Source organism: Poecilia reticulata, chromosome 1, assembly GCF_904066995.2.
Source record: "Poecilia reticulata chromosome 1, P_reticulata-male-v2, whole genome shotgun sequence".
NCBI lineage: Eukaryota > Metazoa > Chordata > Actinopteri > Cyprinodontiformes > Poeciliidae > Poecilia > Poecilia reticulata.
In genome coordinates, this window is record NC_088830.1 from 26,345,397 (window position 1) to 26,352,486 (window position 7,090).

General features: G+C 45.3%; 1 long non-coding RNA gene across 1 annotated transcript; it reads right to left on the bottom strand.

The window, feature by feature from the left end:
• Positions 1 to 2,349: 2,349 nt before the first annotated feature.
• On the bottom strand, positions 2,350 to 2,828 carry LOC145552631 (uncharacterized). The gene is made up of 3 exons (XR_014088756.1): positions 2,585 to 2,828; positions 2,455 to 2,516; positions 2,350 to 2,383 (listed from the first exon to the last, which is right to left on the bottom strand). It is a non-coding gene; the product is annotated as an uncharacterized LOC145552631 (long non-coding RNA).
• Between the last annotated feature and the right edge of the window lie 4,262 nt (positions 2,829 to 7,090).

Genomic DNA, 7,090 nt, shown 5'->3' on the forward strand with positions numbered 1-7,090 from the left:
ATCAAGAGAATATTTGCAAGCAAACGCTTTTTACAGGTCACACAGGAGAAAGGTTTTCTTCTTTTCTGATTTTGCTTCTCAGCTTCAGCAGCTTCCTGGAAGATGACCTGTTCCTTGTTTGGTTCTGATTCAATTTGGTTTGTTTGCTCATAAACAGGAACCACCATGCAGGTATCAGTCTCCTGTTTTAATTCAGCTGTTCTTCACCCTGACTGGAGTAAACTTCTTTCTTTTCCACTTTTATTTGTTCATATTCTAGATCCCGCTGCTCTTCTTTTATATGTTGATCTTCTGGCTCTTCTTTTTCTTGTTTCACCTGCAGAGGTTCTACCTCGTCCTGGTCCAGATTGGATCTCCTCTCCTGGTTATACATCTCGTTCTCATAAACGTTATGTTGCAGGCATCTGGAGAGGAAAACAGAAAAAAGAGGAATTGTTAACGTTACTGAATAACAGACTTTCATCATTAAAGACAGAAATCACCAAATAAACACATCTGAAAATTCAAGAGTGCAGACATTCAGCTGACATTTGGAAATTACCAAATTAAATATTTCTGATTAATTTATTCACTGTATGAATGATTGTTATTGTTTAAAAATTATTTTCTAGTATTATTTCTAACATTTTCTATGTTGGAGCTATTACAAACAAAAAAAGAGACGCAAACAAAGACCCTCCTGCTGTGCTCAACCAAAACAACAGAAGATGCCTCAGCACCGCAGGATATTGTTGATCAGATCGACGGACTATTGACATGAGGGCTTGACAGACAAAGTTTTGCAAGTAAGATGGACATAATATTGTGTATATTTTGTGATTAGAATATTACTTTACTGTATTTATGTCCACCAGTGAAATATCAGTTAATGCTAGCTGGTATAAGTGCTATAGTACTTGGTGTTCAGTCCCCGCTCTGAAAGGTAACCGAGATTATTTTTTAAAGTTTCAGTTATTTTCTAACACTGACTTAGATATCTGATACAAGAGCCTATTATAGAAATGAAACAATATTATAAAAATAATAATATTACACGTTATAACATTCACCAGAAAAGTTTACACCGATGGCAATGGCTATTATGAACTTCACTCTGTCAAAGTAAGATACCTCCCAAATCTCCCGTTTTTGTTTTAAAGGTTTCCTCTGTGTGTGTGTGTGTGTGTGCGTGCGTGCGCGCTAAACATGCATAGCTTAATATTATTCAGTAGTAATCATTATTTATTTCTGTCTATATTTATATAAATATGTATTGATAAGACGAGAGCGGTCCATTAGGCGTCTGTCTTTTTATTATGTCTATGTGAGAAACGGCCCGGTCTACGGAAGACGGGTCCTTCGAAGGCCACGAACATGGACGACCAGAAGAGAGAAGCTGTAGCCTTCAGCTAGCTGCCTAGCCTCCATCTCGGCGTTATGTTGCTTAGCAACCGTGACAACGTGAAGCACAGAGTGCTAAGGGCAAAAAAAACGGACTCGAAGCTAGTTTTTTACTCTTTTTTTCTGTATTATTCTTCACCTTTTGTGATAAAGGCTGTTCCATACTAAAAAAGAAATCTGTTTGATTCTAAATGTTTAAACATTTATAGAAAGGAATGTAAGTGTGGCAACCTGGGGGGTGGATTTTCTTTATTTTTAATTATGAACCCAAGATATAAACTCTTACAGGTTATAATGACCAACAACGCCACCTGGAATAATTCCAGGAAAATAATGAAAGGACGCAAGTACGTTCTGCTGGAAAATGAGACAAGATTCAGGAAGTTCTACAAAGTTTATTCGTCTTTATAATCTCTTTTTTAAAATAATGATCTGAAATTGAATGGTTAAAACAGTGAATGCAGTTAACAAGATTTATCATAAAACGTCTAAATTGCAAAGGAAACTGAGGCTTACCAGTGGGGAAGTAGTGAGGGAAAGGGGCAACATCCAGTGCAGAAAAAGGGAATCACCTAGACACAACAAAAACACGGCAAAGAAAGAAAAGGTGCTCCAACAAAACACGCGAGACAAGACACCGCCACAGGGGTCACCACCGCCACCACAGAAGCCTCAGTCCTTAAAAGAAAGACAAAAAATGAAACAATACAAGTAAAACAGTGGTACCATGGCGCTACAATGTTGCAGTTCATTCCTTCAATAGCGCCATCACTGCTCCCAGAAGCAGGGCAAGTTCAAGTTGGTCTTTTAAAACAATTTCGAGTTAGGCAAAACAGCAGCGAGCATCAATCCAGGTGCAATGCCGAGAGTCATCAGGTGGCTAACAAAAAATATAGCAATTAATTCAACTGCTACAACAAATTTATAACTTGCAGCAGCCGTTTACCTGTGACCTGATAAATGCCCATAATCAGATCCTCAGTACCACCTAGATGCAGTGCAACTGTAATAAAAATGGTATGTGAAGGTTTTGTTTACATGAAACGGGTGTTATTAGCCACGCTAAGCTCTTACCTTCCTATCAGCAGAAATGAATGGACAGATCGACCCCGATATTAAAGGTGCAGCGAAGGAGGCTAAGCAGACAAACCAGTTGACATTAATAGCCATTCCTAAAGCTGACAATGATAACACCCACGCTTACCCAGAACGGCGCAAACAAAGGGAGCAACTTCAATTTGACGTCACGACGCAAGCAACCTCATGTCAGGTGAACGCTTGCTTATATGCAGCAGCTGAAATTACTCTTAAAGTGGCAGCGTACCATTATGCTGCTACAGTCTACCCCCCCCAACTTGCGTCGACGCCCCGACGACGACCTCTAAAAATACTAGCACCAAGGTCTAAATACTACAGAAACAGCATTGCAATGTGAATCAGGAGAGTCTGCAGCCCATGCGCTAATGCCATTGGTCTGGGAGATGGTGGAGATTGGAATGTTGACCTGCTGTTGAGCGTGCAGTTCTCCTCGCCACCCTGGGAGGGCCCTGATCATTACTTGAGCTGGCAACACTAGGAGTTTGAGATGCAGATGTTGAGGGAGCTTCATGATGGGATACCCCGGAGGACAGAGGAACAGTGTCATTTCTGACCATTTGTGGGACGGTGGGCAAGAAAGTGGTGGCTGGTGGACATTTACTCCAAAAACAAATCAGGATCAGTTTCATCCTCAGAGGATGAATCAGTCATTAGTGGCTCCCCATGAGGTGATGCTGGGACGTCACTGCAAACACTGGTTTCAGTAGAGACCGATGGACCCTTTTAATTTGTTCAATTCATCTTTAGGAGCACAGTGTAAACTGCTCCAGTGTCACCCAACACTTTCAGGACCTTGTACACTTTGGAACGCCACAGATCCTGAATTTTGTGTCTTCCCTGGTGACTGGTGTTCGAAGTAGAACAAGTTGGCCTTCATGCAGAGGTGAGTCTTGAACATGCTGGTCATTATTTCTCTTTCTCCTATCCGCAGCAGTCTTCAGCTTCTCCCTGGCTTCCTCAAAAGCCAGTTTCAGGCGCGTCTGATGCTCTGCAACCCACTTTTCAACACTGCCAGCACTTGGTTCTGATACATGGCCGAGCAGAAATCTAAAGGAAGCCTAGTTGTTGGCCAAACATCAGAAAGAAGGGACTTTCTCCAGTGCTCTGATGTGGTGTGGTGTTATAACAAAAGACAACTTGTGGCAATAAGCAGTCCATGCCCTTTGCTGGTGGTAGGAAGGGTACGCAACAGGTTATGAAGCGTACGATTAAACCTTCACATTGTCCATTTCCAGCAGGGTGGTACGGTGTGGTCCTGGACTTCTTGATGCCATAAAATTGACAGAGCTGCTGGATGAGGGAACTTTCAAAATTACGCCCCTGATCCGAATGAACACGGGCTGGCACACCAAATTTTGAAAACCACTCCGTCACCAGGACATGGGCCACAGTAGAGGCACGTTGGTCTCTGGTTGGTATGGCTAGGGTGTACTTGCTAAAACATCAGTTAAGATGAGCACATTCTCTCGGCCATCTTGAGAAGGCTCTAGGACTGTGAAATCCATGGCAAGGATCTCATTGGGCCGTGATGCTAGCAAATGGCTCATATATGTCGTGCAGTAGGCAGGGTATCTTTTTGCCACTTGGCACCGCTCGCATGACCTGCACCAATCAACAACATCAGAGGACATTTTTGGCCAGTAACATCTTGTCCTCAGAAGTGAGAGAGTCCTGTCCACACCTTGATGTCCATGATCTTGGTGCGCCCGAGTCAGGACCTCCTCCTTCAAGGCTGTGGGCAGCAACAACTGTAGCATCTCCTCAGCACCATCAGGGCGAAAGGTCTTGCGGTGGAGGACACCATCCTTCTCCACCAAACGATCCCACTGCCTCAGGAATGCCAACAGAGGCGACGGCAAGTCCCTTCGCTCTGTGCGGTCAGGTTGTTTCTGCGAGCCCAGAAGCTCCAAAGTTCCTGCAAGACTGGGTCAGCATGTTGTAATACTTGCATATCCTTTGTGGTGCGTTCAGGAAGGACGGTGATGGCAGCTTGAGTAGCATCCTGTCTCTCCATCATCAGTTGCAGAGATTCAGGCAGACTGCTCCTGGAACGAGAGCACCAACCTGTTCTCCAGTAGATGGATGTTTCTGGAAAGGGCATCTGCATTCCTGTTCGCACGCCTGGACCGGTACTGGATCTTAAAGTCAAAGGAGGCAAGTTGTGCAGCCATCTGTGCTCAGTGGCACCCAGCTTGGCAGTACTGAGATAACTGAGGGGATTGTTGTCAGTGAATACAAGGCATTTATGGCCCAACAAGTATTCTCTGAATTTCTCAGTCATTGCCCATTTAAGGGCTAGAAATTCAAGTTTCATGGAGCTGTAGTTATCCATATTGCGTTCAGTCGGCCTTAATCCTCGGCTGGCATAGGCGATAGGACGCACCCCCCATCCTGTTGTTGGGAGAGGACAGCCCCCAGACCACCATGGCTCGCATCCACTTCTAGAATAAAAGGCAGAGAAAAGTCAGCGTAGGCCAACACAGGTGAGGTAGTCAGCCTTCTCTTCAGTTCCTCAAAGCTCTGTTGGTGTTCTGCAGTCCAGCCCTCAGTGATGTCCTGTCTTGGCCGCTTCTTTGCTCTTGGACTGCTTTCTGTCCCACTAGTTGGTGAAGGGGCGCAGCCAACTTAGCAAAGCCTGCAACGAACCGTCGATAGTAACTGGCGAACCCAAGGAAGGACCTTAGCTCAGTGGATGTGGTGGGGCGCTGCCAGTTAACCACTGCCTCAATTTTAGATGGATCAGTTGCAACGCCTTTATTAGAAATGACATGGCCCAGGTATTTAACTTCTGGCTGAAGAAAGGAGCACTTTGTCAGCTTGCCTTGAGACCCTCTCTCTTCAGGCGTCCAAGCACCATCCCCAAACGCTCCAAATGCTGTTCCACAGTAGAAGAAAACACAACTATGTCATCAAGATACAGAAGCAATGACTGATTCTGTTTGTCAGAGAAAATGCGCTGCATAAGTCTCTGAAACGTACTGGGCGCATTACAAAGGCCAAAGGGCATTCTATTCCACTCAAATAGACCAAATGGCGTGCAGAATGCCGTTTATGACGATCGGCCTCTGTAACAGGTACTTGGTTGTAACCACTTGCCAGGTCCAATGTAGAGAACCAGCAAGCGCCTGTAAGTGCATCTAAAGACTCCTCGATGCGTGGTAATGGAAAGGCATCTTTGCGGGTTTTGCTGTTAAGCTGCCGATAGTCCACACACATTCTCAGGCTCCCATCCTTCTTTTTGACCAACACAATGGGTGATGCGTATGGGCTGCAGCTCTCTCTGATCACATTAGCACTAAGTAGCTGATTGATGTGATTCTTTACCGCTTCATAGTCTGATGGTGGTATACGCCTGTAACGCTGCTTTACAGGAGTCTCATCAATAAGGGGTATGTCATGACTAATTATATTTGTACACCCAAGTCACCATCATTTTCTGCAAGACAGATGAATAATCCCTAAGAAGGGTCCTCACCTGACCCTGATGTGTACTGGGCAGTTGGGAAAGGTCAATGGCCTCAATTTGGTCCTGCACAGAGACTACAACCTGAGAGGACACCTTAGCTGTATATGAGGGCTCTTCTGTAACACAGCAGGCAGACTGATAACATTAACATGCTGCAGAGTACCAATTACAGTACGTGGGTAAAGCAATATGTCTGTAGAGCCCACATTAACAACTGGTATGTAGGCTGTGCCTCGCACCACACGGACAAGAGCAGGAGAGGCAAGCAAACCCCCAGGCAAACCTGACTCAGGAGGCTCAAATAGTGCAGCCTGTGACAGCTGATCAGTGCATGTAGCAGCCACTAGCTTCATAACCCCACCTGGAACTCTACATATGCACGACCCCGCACTTTTACCTTCCCACACAGTCTGATAAGTCCTGCAAACTTGCCTGATGGCACTTTTGCAATGCAGGCCAGATTTCATGTGGGGCTTGTGGGACGTTGTCCCGAGTGAACAACCCTGCACCGTGCTGCACAAAAAGTTCATAATAGCATTTTTGAATTACATTCATGCCCAAACACCTGGTGTAGGAGGCACTTTGCCAGGGGGATCTTTTACAATTAAAACACCGCAGTTTGGGATATCTTTGCCGCAAAGTTCAACACTAAGCTCTATGTAGCCAAGGTAGGGGATATTTAGCCCATTTGCTGCCTTAAGCTGCAACCAGTGACAAGGGCGTAAACCATCAGGGCCCCAGACTTAAAATGATCCTTAAAGAAACTTTCTGTAAGGGTTGACACCATGGAACCAGTGTCAATTAGACAGGGCACCCTAACACCTCCCAAACACACATCTACATGAGGACACGATGCAACAAGCTCTGGTGTTCCCTACCCTTACATGGTGCTGTGACTGAGCCAATAGTGACCCCACCCGAACTGCGGCTCAACAATTCAGTGGGAACTAGTTTTCCGAGACCGCAGAGTCATGAGGCAAGGAACTAGAGGGCTGTCGAGAGCCATGAGAGTGAAAACGTGAAGGGACACGTACACCGTCACATTCCCTGGCATAATGACCTGGCTGTTGGCACCGTCTACAGACTATAGGGGCATTACGAGGGGGACGACTTTGTTGGTGGGTTTGACCAAAGAGGCAACGCTCT